Source organism: Alligator mississippiensis, chromosome 5 (assembly GCF_030867095.1).
Source record: "Alligator mississippiensis isolate rAllMis1 chromosome 5, rAllMis1, whole genome shotgun sequence".
In the NCBI taxonomy this organism is placed as follows: Eukaryota; Metazoa; Chordata; order Crocodylia; family Alligatoridae; genus Alligator; species Alligator mississippiensis.
This window is the reverse complement of record NC_081828.1, coordinates 111,403,917-111,427,052: the sequence shown is the minus strand read 5'-3', so window position 1 is coordinate 111,427,052 and position 23,136 is coordinate 111,403,917. Positions and strand designations below refer to the sequence as shown.

The 23,136-nt window shown below is 49.9% G+C and overlaps 1 long non-coding RNA gene across 1 annotated transcript in view; it reads right to left on the bottom strand.

The window, feature by feature from the left end:
- Positions 1 to 8,873: 8,873 nt before the first annotated feature.
- The window catches only part of LOC109282221 (uncharacterized), a 75,460-nt gene continuing 61,197 nt past the window's right edge, over positions 8,874 to 23,136 (bottom strand). The window contains exons 3-5 of the long non-coding RNA XR_009462520.1: positions 12,244 to 12,319; positions 9,968 to 10,224; positions 8,874 to 9,866 (exon numbers count right to left, since the gene is read on the bottom strand). This is a non-coding gene — a long non-coding RNA (uncharacterized LOC109282221). The remainder of the gene's footprint in view (positions 9,867 to 9,967; positions 10,225 to 12,243; positions 12,320 to 23,136) is intronic.

Sequence of the window (23,136 nt, the reverse complement as noted above, 5' to 3'; positions counted from 1 at the left end):
CATTGAAATTCTCAAACTTTTTCTTACTTTGGGAAGTTTAATAAGACACGGAAAAATCCTCATCTTCATTAAAGAGCACACTATACTTTAAAAGAAGGTTCTTATGATGTATTTCTGCCTTTGGTCCCACATCTAACTAGTTGAGGTGGTGGCACTGGAACACACCCTTTCATCTAGAGTATTTAATATATGGTATAGGCAATGGATCAAAAAAATCAAAAAAGTTGCAGGGCAGCAGGGGGAGTACAGGAACATATTGTAAGCCATTCCTTCCAGAATTTTCTTTTTCATGACAGAGAACCGAGTAAGTGATTTCCATTCATTCATCTTATTGTAATACCCAACATAAACATTTTACTCTTGACGTCCTGTTAATGTTTCAGCTCAACTGTTATATATATGCAGTCAGTAATGAACAAGTTTAATTAGTAAAAAAAAAATGTCTCTATAATCCTGTTTTTCTTTCTTTCTTTCTACTTTCTGTGGAATGGCAGCATTGTCTGAGTTGACAGAACCAAGATAGAAAACTCCTGAGGTTAAGTTATGCAGAAAGGACTCATTGACACATGGACATTAGAGCATGTTGATTGCTATGTGCTCTTTCTACAGTAAATAATGCATTGTTCCATCCCTACTTCTTATCCTTGTGTTTTTATATATGTACTGGAAACAGTGTGTTGCAAAATTACCTAGCGTGCTATTATTGACATGATAACTGAGTTCCTGACCGCTGGCCTATTTCTCTATCTTTCTGTGCTCTATTGCTTTTTTTCCATTTGCTTCATAATGGAATGAAAAATTTCACTAGAGTGAACTCCTTCTACATATGAACCCTTAACAGGCATTCCCAAGTGCTAGATAGGATATTGTTTTTGAGCAGACCTGGTTTTCAAAACTGTATTTTCAGGTAGGTTTTTTTCTTTATCTCCTTGGGCAGGGATTTGGGAAAAGAAACACAGTCTAGATGACCTCACTGTAAAGTGGGGGAAACACTGGTCTATTATTATACACACAGAGGAATAATCAGTGGTTTAACATCTGAGTGGAAGAAGGTATCAAGTATGGTTTCCCAGGTGACTATCCTGGGTCCAGTTACTATTCAATATCTTCATTAATGACATGGAGGATTGAATTGAATGCATACTTTGTACATTTTCATAAACCTCCTAAGTGTCTACTACCATGCTTGTTAAGGTAGTAGACACTTAAAAGAATAGGTTTAAAATTCTTTTCAAAATGACCTTGATAATTGCTCTAAAATAAATCAGATGAAATTAAATAAATAGAAATGCAAAGTAAAGTACTTAGTATGTAACAAAATTGTACAAGTACAAACTGAGGAATGATTAGGTGGGTCACAGCAATACAAAAAAAGGAACTGAGGTTATAATGGACCACAAGCTGAATTCAAGTCAACAGTATGCTGTTGTTGCAACAGACAATAGTATACTGGGATATATTTAATTTGCAAGGCAGAAGAAGTAGTTCTTCTATTTTATTCTGTCCTGATGAGGCCTGAACTGAAGTAGTGTGTCCCATTTTAAATGCCAGATTAAAAAAAAAAAGAGAGAACAAATTAAAAAGTTAAGTAAAAAGTAATAATAATTAAAGGTCTAGGAAACATGAGTTAAAATAAAAGTTTAGAAGAGTAGTGAAGAGAAGACTGAGGCAAGATTTGATGCAAGTAGTCAAATGCTAAATGATTTTAAAAAGAATGGTGACTGACTATTATCTGTGTCCACAAGGGACAAGGTAAGATATATCTGTCTTAAATTGCAACAAGGGGGAATTTACCTTGGACAATACCATAGCAAGGGCAGTACCAACAGTGCCTTGGCCTGGGAGACCTTGCACAGGGGGTGACAAATCAAATGGAAGTAATGTTACATAATATGCCTTAGGGAAGCACGCTGCACATGTCTTATGCCAGGGACCAAAATGTTTGGCTATGGCTCTGACCGGCTGGGTATGAGGAAGAATTTCTAACTGTGAGGATAGTTAAGCATTACTAACAGATTACTTAGAGAGGTGATGGATATTTAAGTGCAGATTAGACAAACTCTTATATGGGATGGAATAGACAGCTCAGCTGGGAGGGGGCTACCCTGCAGCCAGGACAGCTCTCACTCACCCCTTAGAGATTGGGGCCAGCACAGAACTGCAGCAGTCTGGCAGCGGGGGCTGCTGCCTGGCTATGACTTGCAGCCACCTATGACAGCATGTGGCCCAGCATGTGTGCCTGCCTCACTCAGACAGGGACTGCACAGCTGCCTGGGCTATGGCATGGACACAGTAGCAGAGCCTCCTGCACTTCTGCACAAGCTGCCAGTGGGCTGTGGCTGCAAAGCTGGCCTTTGGGTGGCACTACTGTTATGTCTTCTGGTGTCCCAGCTCTGGCATCTGGGCAGCTATTGCCCAGATGTGCTCGTTGCCATGGCCCACTTTGAAATGTCAAAGCATGTTCTCCTGGCCCCAAACAGCCAGGTCATCCACCTTGTCTGCCCTCCAACTCGGTCCCCAGTGGTAGCCCTGGGCAGGCTCCTCTGCCAAGGTCTCATCACTTGTCTCACCAGGATGAGATCCTTTTGTTCCCTGTTTACACATTGAAAATACCCTGATAAAAAAACCCAAATTCTCTCATTAAAATACCCAAAATCTGTGTTCTTCTGTGATTAAAATGTAACACCATTATTTAGAGAGAAAGATCAGTTGAGCAATGTTTTATTGATATATTTACAATTTTAAAGCAATTTGGAAGCCTACCAGTGCCACTATCAGCATCATAAAATTTCTAAATATCTATACACTTCAGCGTTTGCTTTTTTTATCATAGAAAAATCAGAGCTGCCCCTACCCCTTCACTCACCACGATGTAGAGCACAGAGCAGCACTGATATGCTAGTGCACTGCCCCTGCCCTTGCCCCTCACTCTCAAACCACAGCCCCCAGGCCCCTCATTCCTGACCCACAGCCCCTGCCTGCCCCCACTAGCTCCCTCCTGGCAACAGATCCATCCTAACACCAGGATATGGGTCCTGCTACAGCTGTCCCACCTACTGCTTTGTGGCTCTGAGCAGTGTCAGCCCTTGCTCTTCTGCTCCCTGTGCCTGTGCCCAGGCCCCAGTGATCCCCATGCTGTTCCTGGGAAGCCCTTTGCCTGGGGCTCAGGGACTGGGCTGGTCTAGGCCATTCCTTTCCAGGCTAGCCTCCCCCTGCACAGACTGTTCTAGGGGACCAGGCAGTGGGGGGGGGGGGGCTCTAAGTCTGGCTCTGGTAGCTTTTCCTACCCAGAGAACTCCCCTGCTCCTGCCCTTCCAATCTCTATCTCTCTCACACTCACCCTTTCTGACACCTCCACCCCTCCCCCCAGCCCATCATACCCCCAACGTGGTTCCTGGGACCAGGAGTCCCCCCCAGGCTAAGGCCACATGTCCCAGCACTGGTATGCACACCAGGCAGGGCTGCAGTGTGGCAGTTGCCCCTACAGCTGCAGCTGCAGCTCCCATGAGCAGCCGCAGCCATAGCTGCAGCCCCCCGTCCCATCCCAGGGGGTGAGCTGGGCACAATAAATGTGAGATTTGTGGGGGGGGGGGCATTGAGGGGTTTCAGAGGCAAGGGGTGTGGAGGGGTGAGTGTGGGTTTTGTGCAGCTGTCAGGTACTCAGGGCCCACTGCTGGCAGGGCCCCTCCTTGGTGCAGTGTGGCCCCAGCCTTCTCAGACTCAGAGCCACCTGTGCTGCATGTCACAGGCCTGGCCTGGCTTGGCCTGGTCCAGGGCTGAACACCTCTAGGCAGCACTGGGCCACTCTGGCTGTCACCTGGGGTCCCAGCACTGCACTTGGGGGCCACGTATTGGGTTGGGCTGGGTCCTGTCTCCATGGAGCCAGCGCAGCTCGACAGTACATGGGATACTTGGAGGCAGGACCTGACCTGGCCCCCTGCATGTGGTGCTGGGACCCCAGGTGGCAGCCAGCATGGACCGGAGCTGACTGAAGGCACACACCCCCGGGCTGGGCCAGGCCAGGCCCACAACATGTGACACAAGCAGTGCTGGGTCTAAGGCGGCCAGGGCTGTGCCATGCTGAGGGGGGCCTTTGCCAACAAGAGGCCCTGAGTGCTCAACAGCCACTGCTGCTGCTGCACAGACGCTGTGTGCCTTGTGGGGGGCAGGTGGGGGATCTACCCCTCCCAAACAGTTCCCCTCAAAACCCCACAATCCTCCCCACCCCCATGCCCCTACTTACCTAGGGTGGCACCTGGGTCTGGTTCATGCTGCAGTCTCTTTGGAAGACTCAGCCTCCGGTTACTTCAGGGCATGCTACAGAGTGTGCTCTGCCCTGGTTTTTTCTGTGTTGTTTTTTGTTTGTTTGTTTATTTATTTTTGGGGGGGAGGTTTGATACTTCAATTTCCAGGTATCAAAATTAAAGCTGACACTGCAAATGTGCAGTTTGGGGAACATTTTTTTGTTCCCAGTGTGCCTCTTGTGGCGTCTCAAACTACTTTGAGATGCTGCAACAGGTACGTGAGTGTGCAACAGGTACGTGAGCAAATTTGTTCCCTATAGGTGTGCATTCAGATGCGTGACTGGAAAAAAAAAATGCAAGCTTTCAGGTTTAAAAACCCTTTTAAACCTGAAAGCTTGCTAAACATTTTTTTTCAATGATTTAAGATGGTCTAATAAAAGCTATCAGATTCACCCAAAGAACCTTGTCTGCCTATGTCCTTAGACCAACATGGGTACAACCTACACCCCTGTACAAACATACATTATATTCTGTCCCTGTTTGCATAGTATAAAGGGGACAAAGACCCTTTCCCCATTGTCTCCACCCTTTAGTGTACAGAATTGGACTCATCTGGAATGCAGCTGGTTAGAAAAATGCCATATAACTTCACTGCATTTCAGTAAAAGCAAACCACCATCATCAGGCTTTATTGAGCTGTCCTCTCATGTTAGCCTGTGGTGTTGATTAGGTGTGTAGCAGGGAACAAACTGTTCATTTTAAAGGAAAAGTTTTGTAAGCATTCTTCAGCTGTGCACTGGAGAACTCAGGAAAGGACCCTTTCGGTATTAGAATTGCTTACTAGTAGGTATATTGTCTCTTCTTCTTCAGCAATCCCTTGATTGTCTTCCATGATTCTCTTATCTGAGTGTCCGAAGGTAGCTGATGAGGCGTATAGTAAGCCATGATGAAAAAGCAAATGAAATTAGTGATGGATGGAAAAGCAAATGAAATTAGCGATGGGTTGGAAAATCTAGGGATCAACTTCATAAGAGAACTAAAGAAAGCTATTAAAAGACTAAGCAAGGAAACAGGGTGAAAAATAGTTGTAATGAGGTTTGGATAGGCTAATATTTATATTATTTGGATACAAGTGTAAATAAAAGTGAATTTTCAAAATTATGTGAGAAGTACTTCAGGCAAGGCTTGCAATTGTAGTCTCACTGTTACTTCACCCAGAAGAATGATAAAATAATTAAAAATTAAAGTATTCAGTTATTTTAGATTTAATTAATTATTAAAGTATAAACCAGTATCTTATTCTATCAGTCTAATTGGTGGAATAGAATTGGATTCTCATTAGGTAAACAGCAACCAGTTTCTATGAGAGTCCCTGGTGACTTAGTATCTATGGATTTAGTTTTGCAAGAATGTGTCATGGGAGTTTATCTATTTTTTTTTTTTCCAGCTTAGGCCTGCAAGAGCTTGGGAGCTATAAGATCCCTTCAAAACCTTAAAGAAAAAACAAACAAACAAACATGGACATGGTACTCCCTTGATACTCTGGAACTCTAGTTCAATTCAATTCTGTGACCACTTGCACCAACTGGAACAAACCATTTTGGGACACATTTTAAATGTTGCCTAACTCCTAGTGACATCAATGGAGGATGGACGTTTGAATACCTTTAAAAATCTGGATATAAGTTTCTCTATCCCTAAGGTTCCCATCTGCAAAATAAAAATATATACCCCTTCCTGAGAGGTAAGAAAGTTCTTATTAGTTATTACTAAAATAACGATCAAGTAAATACCTGAGAGAGAGAAGAAATTTCACCCTGAAAAGTATATTTCAGAGTTCACAGAATGCTGGAAGAAGCATTCAGAAAATACACCACTGCTTTGTAGTTACCTTTGAAGTGCATATCCCTTCAATACAAGTAATAATTAGGTACCTCACTATCAAATCTCAGTACTTTAATTCAGGGAGTGCCTAGTGGCTTGTCCTGGGACATAATATAAACAGCAAAGAACTTCTAACCTATTTAGTTAAATTTGGATAAAGAGAGAAAATAGTCTAATGAAAAGTAGCAACAAAAAATACGGAAAAGGGAGTTTGGACAAAATTCAGCAACAATACTGCAAACAAAATACAAAAGAAAATTACTCAATGAGCAGGTATTTTGATCATAACATTACTGTTATTTCCTTGTTTGGATGTGATGTGATGCAGCTCCCAAACATTAAAGATAATAAATGGGTGCTTCCACAAAGCTTTCACAACCAGAAAATCCATTTGAAAATGTATAGCATCTAATTAAAATATGAATTTGACAATCAAGTTGGATGCCATCCTTAGACTTTTACTTTTACAAAATTACCTAGTAACATTGTTTTGACTCGTGTGGACCTCTGTAGTTATCTCCTCAGCTGACGTAAATTAACATGACCCCATTGATACCAATGGAACAGTACCAATTTCTCCTAGATACTCAGGGAACAGCAAAATTACAGATGACATTTTGGTAATATCCTGGGGTACCTGCAGATGTACAGGGAGGTTGCTCTGAAGCACTGTAATTCCAGTGCATCAGCTCAGACTCGATTAATCAAGTCTGCAAGAGCATGCTAATTAGCATGCTCTAGCACCTTCTGCATCTCATGTATCATCATCCCTGCACTACAAAATGGCAGTGGGGGTAGCGTAACTAAAGCCCAACAAGCTTTAGTTAAAGTGCCCCCACTGCCATTTTGAAGTGTGGTGACCCTGATACACGATGCTGCAGGTGCTTTAATTAGAGCGACTCTCAGAACTACTCTAGTTCAAGTGCACCCTTTCACCCTCAGAACATGTGTAAAAGTCACAGAAGCATAGAAAATTATGGTTGGAAGGGACCTTAGTAGGTCATCTAGTCCAACCCCCTTTTAAAGCAGGACCATTCCCAACTCAATCATTCCAGCCATGGCTTTGTCAAGCTGGAGATTCCACCATCTATCTAGGTAGCCTGTTGTAGTACTTAACCACCCTCCTAGTGAGAAAGTTGTTCCTAATATCCAGCCTAAACTTCCCTTGCTGCAACTTGAGACAGTTGTTCCTTGTTCTGTCATCTGCTACCACTGAGAACAGTCTAGCTCCATCCACTTTTGAACCATCCTTCAGGTAATTAAAGGCTGCTATCAAATCCCACCTCAGTCTTCTTTTTTGCAGACTAAATCAACCCAGTTCCCTCAACCTCTCCTCAGAAATCATGCGCCCCAGCCCCCTAACCATTTTCATTGCTTTTCTATGGACTCTCTCCAACTTGTCCACATCTTTTCTGGGGGCCCCAAGCTGAACACGGTAGTCCAGATATGGCCTCACCAGTGCAGAATAGAGGGGAATGTTTACTTCCCTCGATCTGCTGGCCATGTTCCTACTAATTTAGCCCGTATGCTGTTAGCCTTCTTGGCAACAAGGGAACACTGTTGACTTGTATTCACTCCTCCTCCACTGTAACCCCCCCAGGTTCTTTTCTACAGAGCTGCTGCTTAACTAGTCAGCCCCCTGCCTATACCAGTGCATGGGACTTTTCCATCCTAAGTGCAGGACTTTGCACTTCTTCTTGCTGAACCTCATGAAATTTATTTTGGCCCAATGCTCCAATTTGTCTAGGTCACTCTGAATCCTAGCCCTACCCTCCAGTGTATCTATTATATCGCCCAGCTTGGTGTCATCCATGAACTTGTTGAGGGTACAATCCATCTCTTTTTCCAGATAGTTAATGAAGATGTTGAAGAAAACCAGCTGCAGGACTGACCCTGAGAGCATTCCACTTCATACCAGCTGCCAACTAGACATTGAGCCATTGATTACTACCTGTACAATCCACGTAGCTTTCTATACACCTTACAACCCATTCATTCAGCCCATACTTCCTCAGCTTGCTTGTAAGAATGCTGTGGGAGACAGTATGAAAAGCCTTGCCAAAATCAAGGTATATTATGTCCACTGCTTTCCCCATATCTATAGAGCCAGTCATCTCATAGAAGGCAATCAGGTTGGTCAAGCATGACTTGCCCTTGGTGAATCCATGCTGACTGTTCCTAATCACCTTCTTGTCCTCCAAGTGCTCAGAAATGGATTTCTTGGGGATCTGCTTCATGATTTTTCCAGGGACCGAGGTGAGGCTGACTGGTCTGTAGTTCCCTGGATCTTCCTTCTTCCCTTTCTTAAATATGGGCACTATATTTGCCCTTTTCCAACCATCTGAAACATCCCTCAATTGCCACAGGTTTCCAAAGATAATGGCCAGTGGCTCTGCAATCACATAAGTCAACTTCCTCAGCAAGCTCAGGTGCATTACATCCAGCTCCATGGACTTGTACATGTCCAACTCTTCTAAATAGTCAAAGCCTATGGCCCATGCTCAGTAGTCATATGGGTGCTTATGCATCCTCACTGCATGTAGAGTAGGATTTCAAATGGACAAAAGGAAGTTACATAGCCTTTGGGAGTGCAAAGTGAAATAGCATCCTGACCAAAAGGTATCTAATTCCTCCTCTAAAACTGGAGACTCTAGGTAACAGAATTGCCAGAATTTTGAATTGGTTTTCATCAGAAATGACAGAAAATTTAAAGAAGTACTTTTGACTTTATCAACATGCTTAAAGATGCCTAACTTAAGCTACAAGTTTTATTAGAAATGTTTTACATTGAATTTGTTACAATTTTAGAAATAGCATAGGAATAGAGAAAGCCAGACACAAGAAATTAAATTAAGGAAAAAAATAATCCTATAAATTCATTACACATGTTTTTCAGTTCACATTTATCTGCAGCATTCAAACAATCAATGTTCTCCAAAAGTAGTTACTACCATTGGAAGTTTTTACTACCTATGCAATGCCAGCCAATATGTGACTTGCCAGAGTAGTAGCACGATACACTCTCACAAACTATGAATGGTAATTCCCACAAGGCAGAGCACTGGAAATTTACCTTGAATATAAAGGTCTCCTTGAAGTTCAGAGCTTACAAGCGCATTACAAAGCAACATTATAGATTAAAATAATTCTCATCATCTCCATTCCTTTTAGTAGGTCAGAGTAACTCAATTATACTACCTTTTCAAACAAGTCACAATTATGAGAAATAACTATCTTCTCTCGCCCCATCAGGTGGCCAACAATCTCTCTGCATGCATAGAATCTTCACAGTTTACACTTTCTGGAGTAATCGAATAAACAGACTGGACACTAGCTGGGCATTGTTTACAGCTGTGAAATATTCAATCAAAAAAGTTGTTTCACCTCCACTAATTACCACACTGTCCTATCTCACAGCTTTAGGAAGGCACAAGAGGGTCCTGACAACAAAGCAAAGCTACCCTGACTATTGAAACAATAATTAGAAACAATCAGTCTGCCTTTCACAGTTCAACTGATGCAGCTGGTCAAAAATTGGAACTAAACAAGCTCAGATAGAAACATCAAGCTGTGATGGGTGGAAAGTTAGGATGACAGGATCCTCCTTTTCTGTTAAACTTCTGGCAGAGCCAAAGCACTTTCTCTGTTCAGGATAATAGCATGGTATTCACAGTAGAAAACCATAGAAAAGTAAGTTGATGCTGTTGACAAAAACATAAAAAAGATGAAAAAAAAAGCCTGAAAAAGAATAGAAGAAACAATATGACTTATTGATAAAGATTAAATTTCACAAGCAACATTTATACAAAAAACTAGAACTCTTGGTTCTAAAATGATACCTTTTATTAGACCAACTGGAAAATGGCAAGAAAATTGTCCTTTTCTGCAAGCTTTTGGGATCAAAGTCCCTTCGTCAGGCTCTGGGAAAAGTGTAGATGGTAACAAGATGGTAAAAAGTTCCCATAGGTAGGAAATAAACTTCATTTTTGCAAAGAGGGAGCTGAAGATGGAAGGCTGTCCCTCTCTGTCCATGAGAGTGTCTTTGTGAGCTGTGTTGAGTAGTTCTTCGATGTGTTGATCAGGTAGAATTCCTTCCCTGGAAGTGTCAAATGGCAGGCATGGAGGCAAAAAAAAAAAGTCCTTGTTGTTCTGCAATTAAGTTTAAAATGCAAAATTGGCTAAAATTCAGCATCTTCCATGTTTCAGGGGTGTACTTGGTAGCCTTGTTGGTCTGAGACAAAAAGACATACAAAAAACTAGAATGCTTGGTTCCAAAATGATACCTTTTATTAGACCTTTTTCTTGCCATTTTCCAGTTGGTCTAATAAAAGGTATCATTTTGGAACCAAGCGTTCTAGTTTTTTGTACGTCTTTTTGTCTCAGACCAACACGGCTACCAAGTACACCCCTGAAACAAGCAACAGTTGATATTCTTATTTGAAGAGCCTATGGAGATATTTTAAGGCCTAAACTATGTTCCTTTCCACACTGATTCCTCAGTGATATAGTTATATAACATGTATGTGAATCAGTCAGGAAGTGTCTCAGACACACACAACTTCCTATCCCCAACTCCAAGAAACCACATGTTGATCATCTGTCAGAGGAACAAGAGGAGTGCATCTCTAATCTTTGTCATGAATACTTCCTAGTTCTTGTCTTTAAAAATGTGTTTTCTTTCCCCAAAAGTGCAAGGTAGAAAACTTGATTTTTTAATAGACATTTAAAAATGGACCTCCGCATCAGCTATGCTAAACCAGGAAGTTTCCTCTCTGCTTTGGAGGGCCACACTGCCATTGCACTGACAGTGTGAGAAATGGACACTCTTACACAGAACACTATACATGCTTAAAAGGAAGGAGAACAGTTTTTTAGTTCCTCACATACATTTAATTTAATGAGTTTCTGTAGTTCCAAGCACTTTACAGTTACACTTTTCATTCTTTTATCAAATATGCTTTATGATTACTTTTTAAAAATCAGAATTCATCTTGAAGGACTCTAATGAATTCATAGATGCCCTGGGACTCACAACTAAGGTTCATTTAAAGCTGGGGTCTCAAACTCTTCTCATGCCCCATGCTGGATGCAGAACATGGAGCTGCTCGTGTGTCAAATACAGACCTGGTGGCAGTGTAGCCAGTTGTGCCAGGTCAATCAGCAGTGGAGGCAGCGGAAGTGGTGGTCCCCAAGGCAGGTAAAAAAAGTTCTCCCTTTGCCCTGCTCAGTGCCACATTCCTTCCCCTCCTCTTTACCCCACCACCAGTTGGCACTAGATTTATGACCCAGATACCAGATACTTATTCCAGGTAAGCCCAAACCCTCAGAATAACCACAACTTCTTCCATTTGATAACAGGCAAATGGTATTCATAGAATCATAGAATCATAGAAGTAGGGTTGAAAGGGACCTTGTAGATCTTGAAGTTCGACCCCCTGCCTGGGCAGGAGGAAAACTGGGCTCAGCTGACCCCAGTCAGGTAGGCATCAAGCCGCTTCTTAAAGACCCCCAGGGTAGGAGCCAGCACCACTTCCCTTGGAAGTGAAGTAGTTCTTACGGATGTCTAGTCTAAACCTACTCTCCAACAACTTGTGGCCATTATTCCTTGTTATTCCAGGGGGCACTAGGGGAAACAAGGCCTCCCCCAAACCCTTCTGGTCTCTCCTAGTGAGTTTATAGATGGTCACCAGGTCCCCCCTCAGCCTTCTCTTGTGAAGGCTGAACAGGTTCAGGTCCCGTAGCCTCTCATTGTAGGGTCTGCCCTGCTGTCCCCGAATCATGCGGGTGGCCCTCCATTGGACCCTCTCAATGTTGTCCACAACCCTCTTGAAGTGGGGTGCCCAGAACTGGACACAGTACTCCAGCTGTGGCTTGATTAGTGTCACGTAGAGGGGGAGGATCACCTCCTTGGACCTACTTGAGATACACCTGTGGATGCATAGTAAGGTCCGGTTTGCCTGCCGACCATGACCTCGCATTGTCGACACATGTTCATCTTGGAGTCAATGATGACTCCAAGATCCCTTTCTGCCTCAGTGCTCTCAAGAAGAGAGTTTCCCATAGCGTCTGGACCTGCTGATTTGAACATGTCCAGCCCCTCCAGAAGCACTCTAACCTGGTCCTCCTCAACCTTAGGTCTTGAGGCGTTCCCCTCGAGTCCATCTTGAATCACAGTGGGGGAGTCCCGGTCCCTGCACAAGAAAAGGGAGGTGAAGAATTTGTTAAAGAGGTCTGCCTTCTCCTCTGGCACAACCACCAGATTGCCCAGTGTATCTTGCAGGAGCCCCACATTTCCTGGTGCCTTCTTCATCCTCCCTATATATTTGAAAAAGAACATTTTATTATCTTTGATCTTGGATGCTAGTATTGATATTGTATTGATACACAATGATATCAGATAAGAGTAATGCAGGAAAGGCAAACAAAATAACCCCCTGATTCTATTTATCTATCAGTTCCAGGGTTCACAGAAGAAAGGCATGCCTGGCCAGTACACAAACTTCACCCTGTGGTTCTTTCTTGAATGTTAGCAGTCTTGGAGGTTAAGGGCCGAGGTCTCCTGTCCTCATGGCGGGGGTGAGATGGGCCAGTCATGTGCCCTCTGCCTGTGGTGGCCTCGGAGTCCCCACTTGGGGACTTTTTGCTACTCTGAAATCCCTTTCTTTCTTTCTTTCTTTCAAGATGGCCGCCGACAGCTGAAGCCCTTCTAAGTTCCTCCAGCTCAGGTGCTTTCAGCTCGTTGCCCCGCACTCCCTGCCCCCCTTTTCCTGTCTCCCCCCCCCAAAAAACCCTTGCCTCTCCCCCCCCTGTCCCTGGGGACCCCCCCCTGCCCCTTCCCCCCACTTTCTGAGCCTTTTTCCCCTGGGCTCTGGCAGCCTCGTTTGCCTCTGCCCCTCCCCCACCCCCGCCTGAGTTGTCCCTTTGATTTCTGCTGCCTCCCTCCCCCAGGGCCCCTTCCCTTGGTCCCTGCCATCTGCCCCTGCCTTGGGGCTTGCCCTGAGCCCCTGCGGGGTTGCTCTGCCCCCCCTCAGGCCGATTTGGGGGCGTTTTCAGCCCCCTCCCAGTCCCAGTCCCCGGGTCAGCCTGAGGCTTTTTTTTTTTTTTTTTTTTTGCTGCGCTTCGCAGTTTAACCCTGTCCTGGCGAGGAATGGCAGCTCCTACGCCTGGCAGCTGGCATGAGGATGTCTCTCAGGACCTCCCACTGTCTCATGGCCTGAGGGTTCATGCCCCTCTCCATGTGGGGCTCGAGGCTTGCGTGGAGGCTCTGGCCGCCCTCCTGGGATGGCGTACCATCCGCTACGCGGGGCGCGTGAACACGGTCCCGATGATCTATTTGAGCAAGCCCGCCTTGGTTGACAGGGTGTGTGCGGAGGGCCTGGACATTGCGGGCATCCACTACCCCGTCACGCCCCTAGAGACTCAGGCAGTGAGGGTGGTGATTTCCAACGTCCCACCGCACGTTTCCAATCGGGAGCTGGCCAGGGGACTCGAGGCCTATGGGGTTCCCGCGAGTCCTTTTCGCCGCCTGCCGATGGGAAACAAGAACCCTCAGGGCAAGCACGTCCTGTCCTTTCGGAGGCAGGTCTTCATGCTCCTCAAGGAGGGCCCCCAGTCGCTGCCTCGCTCCCTGAGCCTCACGCTCGAGGGGCGGCGGTTTATTATCTATCTGTCTGTGGGAGAGACCACGTGCTTCAAGTGCGGGGGCTCCTCCCACCTGGCCGCGCAGTGCCCTCGGAGCAAGGCGGCCGGACCATCGCCGCCTGCGGCAGCGCCGAGAGACGGCGCGTCGACCTCTGGGGCACGCGGCAGGCCCAGGGAGGCTGGGAGCTCTTCCTCCCGACCTCCTTCCCCCCCCATTCCATCTCAGGGGACCGGGGTCTCCAGCGGGAAGCCATCGTCCAGCCGAGGGGCTGGTGCTGCTACCGTGGCCCCGCCGCCCCCTCCCCCGTCTGTGGCGCCCCCTGCCCTCGGTGCGGCAGCCCCACCGGGTGGAGAGGCGGACGCCTCCCCTTGCCCCCTGCCTGCCCCGGCCGAAGTGGCTGGGGTGGCCGGGGACTGCGGTGCTGGAGCCTCATCGCATGATGGGGCTCGGGCGTCCTCCCTACCACCCGAAAAAGAGAGGGAGATGAGGGGGGCCTCTCAGGACACCCCATCCCTGACAGCCCCCTCCTCGGCCAGTGCCGAGGACCCCCCCACTACAGGGCCGGACCCCGTTCCGGCTGCCACACCACCCGCCCCGTCGGATGTAGCCACCGACGAGGCAGACTTAGCGGGTGGGGGGGAGGGGCCTTCAGGGGTCCCCCTCCCCTCGCCTGTCCCCCAGCCTCCGGAGTCAGGCGGCAGCAGGGATAGTGGCGAATGTCTCTCTTCCGGTGGCCTGGCCCCGGGGGTGGCGGGAGAGCCCGCTGCCCCTTTGGTCACGCCCCAGCCTACCGGAGCAGATGGGGACGTTAGCGAGATGGAGATCCAGCTCTCGGAGTCTCGCAAGAGACGTCGTGAGCGGGATGGCCCCTCCCCCCCCAAGAAGACAGGGAATGTCCTCGCGGAGCCGGTCCTCGACTCGGACGACGAGAGGCGGCTGATGTGCCTGGACATCGAGGGGGTCGACGCTGCAGTTGCGGGCGAGCTCCCGCCGGGGGTGCGGCCTCGCCGCTCTTCCGTGGGCAACATCCACCCCAAGCTGGCGGAGCCCCCCTGGGTCTCTCCTGACTATGGGGGACTCCTGTCCTTGCTGAAGCTAACCAAGGGGCAGAAAAATGTAGCGGGGCACATCACCCAGTGGTGTGCGGACCCCAAAGTGTTTGTCAAGGCTGCCAGGGCGGCAGTCAAGCTCATGAAGCAAGATCGGGGCACACGTCAGATGGCCTACCGTCTGGACAAGCTTGCCCAGAGGGTGAGAGTGGAGTGGGGCCTGGGCGGGTCCCTCGACTAGAGTAGGGCACGGTAGGCCTTCCCTGACCTGTCTGTATTGCCTTGCTCTGCTCTTGGGTGCTCGCTCTTCCACCGGCACTCTGCTTTGCTCCTCCTCTCCCACACCCACCCCCATGGCAGCCACAACCATTGGCACCTTCAACGTCAACGGCTGTCGAGACGCGGTGAAGCGCGAGGCCGTCCTGGAGCTCCTGCGGCAGAAGAGGCTGGCCATCGCCTTCCTACAAGAGACCCACTCTGACAGGTTCAACCAGGCGGCCTGGCGGGCTGCCTGGCGAGGACAGGTGTTCCTGAGCCACGGCACCAGCCTCCGCGCGGGGGTCGCGACACTCTTATCGCCGCAGCTGCAGCTTGACGCGGCGGTGCCGCGGGAGGTCGTCCCCGGCCGCCTGCTGACCGTCCGCGTCACCCTCGCGCAACACCGTCTGCTGCTCGTCAACATCTACGCGCCCTCCGATGGCCAGGAGAGGGTCGCTTTCTTTGAGAGCTTGGCTGCCCTCCTGCGCGACGCTAGCGAGGATGATGACCTGCTCCTCCTCGGGGGCGATTTCAATTGCACCACTGCCCCGCGCCTCGACCGCACAGGGCCTGAGCCCCACCTGCCCTCCGCTCGCAAGCTGCAAGCTGCCCTGGAGGGGGCAGACCTCGTGGACGTCTGGCGAGCCCTGCATCCCGATGCGCGCCAGTACACCTGGGCCAAGACGAGTGCCGGCGGTCTCACCATGGCTCGCCTCGACCGCCTTTATATCACCAGGCACCACCTGCCACTCCTGCGCAGCAGCCGCATCGCTCCCTCGGGTCTATCAGATCATGGCCTGGCCTTCAGCGAACTGAGCCTGCCGGGGAGAGCCTGTGCACGGGCACCGTATTGGTGTTTGAACATTAGTCTGCTCCAGGACTCTTATTTCCGGGACTGCTTTGCCCACTTTTGGCGGAGGTGGGAGGCTGCGAGACCGAGCCACTCCTCCTGGAAGCTGTGGTGGGACGTGGGCAAGGTCCAGACCCGAGCCTTCTGCCAGCAGTACACCCAGCTGGCCGCGAACGAGACGCGCCGCCGAGTCCGGGAGTTGGAGGAGGACGTGGCGGAGCTCGAGGCTGCTCTGCTGGCCGCCGGCAGCGACGCGGCACTGAGCGAGAGCCTCCGGCTCCGCAGGAAATGCCTGCGCGACTTGGCGGAGAGCGCGGCCCGCGGCGCGAGGATCCGCGCCCGCTGCCAGGAGCTGGTGGAAACCGACGCCCCGACCCACTTCTTTTTCGACCTGGAGCGGCGGCGGGCAGCGAGCAAAGCCTTGGACCATCTCAAGACTCCTGAGGGCCGGGTCATTACAGAGCCGGGCGAAGTCCGCGAACGTGCCGTCGCCTTCTATCGCGACCTGTTCGCGGCCGAGCCGTCGTGCCCCGAGGCCACGCGGGAACTCCACGAGGGCCTACCGCGTCTCGATGCCCTGGAGGCCGGCGAGCTGGAGCGGGACTTGTCCCTGGAAGAGCTGGCGGCCGCCACGGCCGGCCTCGCCTCCGGCAAAGCCCCGGGCCTCGACGGGCTGCCTGCCGAGTTCTACAAGACCTTCTGGCCTCTCCTCGGCCCCAGCCTCCTGCGCGTTTTCCAGGAGAGCCTCGCCGACAAGGTCTTGCCGATCAGCTGCCGCCGAGCGGTGCTGACCCTGCTGCCCAAGAAGGGAGACCTGGGCTACATGAAGAACTGGCGGCCGGTCTCCCTGCTGTGCGCGGACTACAAGATTCTGGCCAAAGCGCTGGCCACCCGCCTCCGCGCGGTCATGGCCTCTCTCACCGGGCCCGAGCAGAGCTACTGCGTGCCGGGCAGGACCATACAAGACAACCTGTTCCTGCTGCGGGACCTGCTCACGGCTAGCGAGCTCTTTGGCCTCGACGTCGGCCTCCTCTCTCTCGACCAGGAGAAGGCCTTTGACCGCGTGGGCCACGCCTACCTCTTCCGCACGCTGGAGGCCTTTGGCTTTGGGCCCCTCTTCACCGGGGCCCTCCGGGTCTTGTACCGGGACATTTCCAGCCTGCTCAAGGTGAACGGGGTGCTTTGCGCTCCGTTCCCCGCGCGCAGGGGCATTCGCCAGGGCTGTCCGCTGTCGGGCATGCTCTACGCCCTGGCCATCGAGCCGCTGTTACACGCGCTGCGCCGCCGCCTGAGTGGGGTGGCCCTGCCATCGGCCACGGGCCCGTCCGCTGGCCCTCGTCTCCGGCTGTCGGCCTACGCGGACGACGTCACCGTCTTCCTCGCCACCCGGGAAGACGTGCGGGCTCTGGCAGATTGCCAGCGGGCCTACGAGCGCGCCTCCTCCGCCCGCATCAACTGGGGCAAGAGTGACACTCTGCTGCTTGGCGCATGGACTGGCAGGCCTCCGCCGGACTTGCCGGGGGGCCTCGCCTGGCGCCGCGAGGGCCTCAAGGTCTTGGGCGTGTTCCTGGGGCCGACGACCTTCATGGCGCGCAACTGGGACGGCCTCGAGGAGGGAGTGGAGGCCCGCCTGCAGCGGTGGCGCTGGCGCCTGCCCAGCCTTTCCTACCGGGGGCGCGTCCTCGTCATCAATAACCTGGCGGCGGCCACCCTGTGGCACCGCTGCGCGGTGCTGGACCCTCCGCCGGAGCTACTGGAGCGACTGCAGCGGCTCCTGGTCGATTTCCTGTGGGACGGACGCCACTGGCTCCCACGAGCTGCCCTCTACCTGCCCACCGGCGAGGGGGGCCAGGGCCTGATCGATCTGGCCAGCAGGGTGGCCGCCTATCGGCTGCAGGCCCTCCAGCGGCTCCTGTACACCGAGGGCCACCTCCCGTGGCGACAGCTGGCGTGCCGATTCCTGCGGCGAGTGGGGGGCCTCGGCTTTGACCGGGAGCTGTTTCAACTGGACCTCACCTTCCTGAACGGGGCGGTCCTTCCCCCGTTCTACCGCAGCGTGGTGCGGGCCTGGCGGGCGGCCTTCCATCTCTGTCCCCAGGCCAGGCACCTGCGGTTCCCGCAGCTCCTTCGAGAGCCCTTGGTCCACAACCCGGCCCTGCACCGTGTCGTGCCGAGCCTGGCCTCCGCCAGCCTCACGGCAGCTCTCGTCGAGGCGCGCTCCACCCGCCTGGAGCACCTCCTGGACCCCGCTCGGTCGGACTGGCTGTCACCCGAGGCCCTGGCTGCCCGGCTGGCCATGCGCTCCGTCCGCACCGCGGGGCGGCTTCTGCGGGCCGTTAGGGCCGCCCTCCCGACGGAGGCAGCGACCGCCCTGGAAGCCCATCTCCAGACTCGCCGGCCCCTCCCCGCCGCAGACGCCGCAGAAGACGCCTTCCCACCGCTACCCGTCATCCCAGCGGTACCCGGCGAGCTGGCCGAGCGGCCCAACACGCTGCTCAGGCTCCCGGTGCCCCCCAGCAGCAATACGGGCTGCCCTTTTGGCACCCTGCCCCGCAAGGGCCTCTACATGTGGGTGGTGCGCACCCGGCACGCCCAGGTGCTCGCCGGCCGCCCGGACACCGCGTGGCGGCGGCGCCTGGCGCGGCCCGGGACCCCGGCGTGGCGCACGCTGTATAAGGCGCCCATCGCCAAGAAGACCGGCGACCTGCAGTGGCGGCTCGTGCACGGCATCCTGGCCACCGGCACCTTTGTGCGTCACTTGGAGCCAGCGGCCTCGGCGGCCTGCCCCTTCTGCCCGGGGGTGCTGGACGAGGACATTTTCCACGCCTTCCTCGACTGCCCCCGGCTGCAGCCTCTCTTTGCCGCCCTGGGCGCACTGCTTCGGGTGCTGGGCCGAGACCTCTCCGAAGACGCCTACGTCCACTCCTTTCCGTACCGGGCGGCCGAGCGGGCCACGGTCAGCCTGGCCAACTTCCTGCTGGGCCAGGCCAAGATGGCCACCCTGAAGAGCCGGCGAAACCAGCTCAGCGGCACCGGGATGGTCGACGCCCTGCAGCTCTTCCGCCTGCTGGTGCGGGCCCGCCTCTCGCTCGAGTTTGAGCACGCTGTCCTCCGGCGGACGGTGCCCGCCTTTGAGGAGCGCTGGGCCCTCGAGGGGGTGCTGTGCCGGGTCGAGGCGGGACGCCTGATCCTCGTTCTGTGATGCCACCGGCTGCTCAAGCCGCAGAGACGCGTCGAGCGGGCCGAGGCCCTGGACTTTTGCTCGTGCGGGTCGACCCCGGAGGCCTCCATGGGTGTCCCTGCTGGCAGAACTGTAAATACTGTAAATAGTCCTTATGTTTCGTTGTGTTGGTTGGTTTTTTTTTTGTCTAGAGTGTACGGGCAGGCCTTGCAGGCCATGAGCCCAGGCCTTGTCCACGAGGCCCAGAGCTTCGGGCATCCTTGTACATGCTTTTGACTGGCTCCGAGTCATCACCCTCCGGGGAATAAAGGTCTCTTAAAAGTCAAAAGTCTTTCTTTCTTTCTTTCTTTCTTTCTTTCTTTCTTTCTTTCTTTCTTTGTATTCCTTTTCTCATCAGATGACTCTTAATTTTTGGGTAACATTGATTGGTTTCCCTGTGGCTTTCATACTGTCTGTGTTCTGTCCTGTCAACAGATTCCTTTGTTTCCACAAATGGATTGTATGGATATATCTTAATTTGGTGATTTAATGGTGTCTTAATTTGGGCAACCCTGGGCTCCTAATTTAGCCTGTCCTGCAAAACCAGAAATCCCAGGGGCTTTACAGCTGGGCACTATGACTTGGTGCTAACATGCCAAGTCTATCTTTGTTATGGGTTTTCAGGGAATACTGTGCAAGTTTCCCAGCCTGTTTGTCCATTGGCCTCAAACATGGTGTCTGCCTTGAAGGCTGTGAAACTTCACAAACAGACTTTTAGAAACCAATTAACCCTTGCCATTTCCCTGGATCATTCTTTTAATGCATATCTACTTTACCTATTAGCCTATTCCTAAAAGCAAATCTCTAAATATCATTTTCTAACCCTTAGCAGTGGGGCCAGTGATGGAGGCAATGAGCCAAGTAGCAATGGGGTACAAATGCACAGCTCAAAGAATATCAAACCTAGTGGCAGTGGCCAAACAGAGCTATTGTTAGGAACCAGGGTATGGGTGGTCAGGAAAAGCCATCTGATACATACAGTCATAGTAAATTAGGGTTGGAAGGGACCCCAGAAGGTTATCTAGTCCAACCCCCTGCTCAAAGCAGGACCATCCCCAACTAGCCAGGGCTGTGTTGAGCCAGGCCTTAAAAACTTCCAAGGATGGATATTCCACCACCTCTCTAGGTAACCATTCTAGTGCTTCACCACCCTCCTAGTGAGATTTTTTTCCCCCCAATATCCAACCTAAAGTTTGCTTGCTGCAACTTGAGACCATTGTTCCATGTTCTGTTAAACAAATCCACGGGCTGGGCTCCCAGGGAGCTGGGAGTCAGAAGCCAGAGTCAGGGTCAACTAAAAGCTAGAACTGAGGTCAGTGTGGGCCAAGAGTCATAACTGGAATCAGGAACCATAGATAAGTCAGGACAAGCCAAGAATCAAGGCCAGAGATCCAAAAAGTTGAACAAGAAAGCACGAGGAGGTCAGAAGCAAGTTCCAGACAAAGTACCACAGGCTGGGACTAGCTTTCAAAGGCTAGAGCAGGTGAGACTTGTTGCCTGTGGCCTCAACGGATTGGCTGATCTGACTGCCTCATTAAGACTATTTGGGGCCATGGTACTGATCCAGACTCACTTCAGGTAGCACTTGTTTCCTTGCAGCCTCAGGAAATGAATTCTCCTGACCCTCAGATTGGGACTGGGTGGGTCCAGGGCTCCAATTTGGCCACATTACAGCTGTATCGATACAGCACCTCACTCATGCCCCTGCCACTGCTCAGCATACCCAGTGTAGCCCTGGATTCTGTGGGCATGCCTCCTGGCTGTCCCACCCCTGAATTATACAGCCTGCCACCAACCCACAGGCCAGAGAAAATGACTCCTTGGGTCATATGTCTGACAGCCCTGGTTTAAAGCAAAAAACTGTTTGTAAATGCCCTGTCAAGATAGATGGAGACTCTGCCAGTTAAAAAAATTAACTGTGTTTTTTGAATTCAGAAGCACTGTCTAGAGGCTGAATCTGTGAATTTGAATTCCATAGGTACTTGAATAAAACTGAAAATGAAAATGTACTGACACACCTGATCAAAACCTCATATCTGGATATCTTATCTGTTCCCACATAGAGAGAGGCTTCTCCCAAGAGCCTTTCTTAAAGGCTGCTGCTATCTAGTTACTACAGAACATTGGTCATTAATTTAGATAGGCTTCAAAAAGACATTATGTTTGTCCCAGGAGAAACCATTTTACAGCTTTACAGATTAGGATGGACCAGTTAATCTAGCAGGGGGTTTTTGCTCTAATTTCTAGGACTCCACAACAGTGGTACATCAGGGTGTTCTGAAGCTTTCTCCTGTAGATGATTACTCTAGTAGCTTCTCTTTTCTGTCCCTTGTTAACAGAGAGTCTGCATCTCCTCTGCCTTTCCCAAGCCAGTGAGATTCCCACCTCTATGTTCTAAAGTGCCTTCTAACATTTCTGTGAAACATGCAACTAAAAGTGAGAAATCATACCTTCAGTATGATTTCAGACTGAGACCTTTCACAGCAGTTCTGTCAGCAGGCAGGCAGAGACAGAGAGTGTTATTTCTTTTATAGAAAAGGACTGGCAAGCTGGGAGCAGAGACTCCTGTTAGCATGTTACTAAATAAGGTGGGTTTTTTTTTTCTTTTTATAGTAAAGACTGTGGGTCAGACTTTCAGATGAAACAATTCAGCATATACTGACAATGGAGTAACTTAGGATCATAAACTTAAAATTAAAACCAGTAGCTTTCTTTAAGCAAAACTCACCTTCTTTAATGCACACACTTTATATTTTCAATTGAAAGAGACTAGGGAAACAACTTTACCTCCAGTCCATTCCCCATAGAATGACATCCTGGCCCCAATGACAATAGATCCATTTATTCCTAAGGGTCCAAGATTTTATTACAAACGTATTATTACTGATCATCTGAATCAGCATTAAGAAGCACTGGTCTCTCAGACTTATATTTGTAGCCAAATGTATTTCAAACTATATAATTTGCTTTGTATTTCACTCACTGATGCACAAGGTGCTACCAAGGTGCTTCAATTTTATTTTAAATGTGTTTTTAGTCCCTCTGGCTTCAAAGGAAACCCTGAAAACATAATCCAAATATAACTAATGCAGTGAGTTTGCAGACAGCCTGAAACAAAATTTCCTACAGGTATGAGCTCCCTGTTCATATGAATTATTCACATGGATTGTTAATGCAAAAACCTTAAAATTATGGTCTGTGTCAAAGGGAAAATTGTAGCCATGTGACAGCACAAAATAAATGCACTGTCAAAATAAGTAATACGGGACCTATGATACTGATTATACTACTCATTTGAATATTTCATGACATTCCCAGAGAATTTTCACCAGAGTCTCAGCATTTAAAATGAGCTTATTGCTCAGTTCACAAAGCTTTGCTTATACATTCTCCTGACTAAATTATTTTGGCTGTTTAAAAGACTATAACTCTATTGATATAGCTTAAATCATTTAAGGTTGGATGCAAGATATCATTTCACAGATGCAATTATCTAAGGAATCTAGAGTACTGCTCTTGATTCTGAAATACCCTTCCCTTCAAAAATATGTGTTTGGAAACTTTTGTGCCGGTCTGATTTCTTTCCTCAGTCAAGCTGCTGCATACAGGTAGATAGGTCATGTATTATTTTGGAAAGAGTCTTTCATTCCTTTTTTCTGTACAAGATGCAAATCTGTAAATGCCCCATTTAAAATAGATTTTCCAAGATTTATAATATGAAAAAGGCAGCCTCTTCCAAACAGGGAGAACAGTAAACAAAGGAACAGCAAATAGAGGGACTTTTCTTGGGAGTTCACTGCAGGAAAGAGCCATGGAGCAAAAGTTTCTGTATGGTGCACAGGTGTGTGTATTTCTGGACAGTAGGGGAAGTGAGGATTTCCTCACTTTTTTCCCCTTTACTTTCTTTTTCTATACCCTACGGTCCTCCATGGAGCAAAGGAGGCATAAATGGAAACCAAATCAGTGATTGTGACTTCTGTGGCATGTGG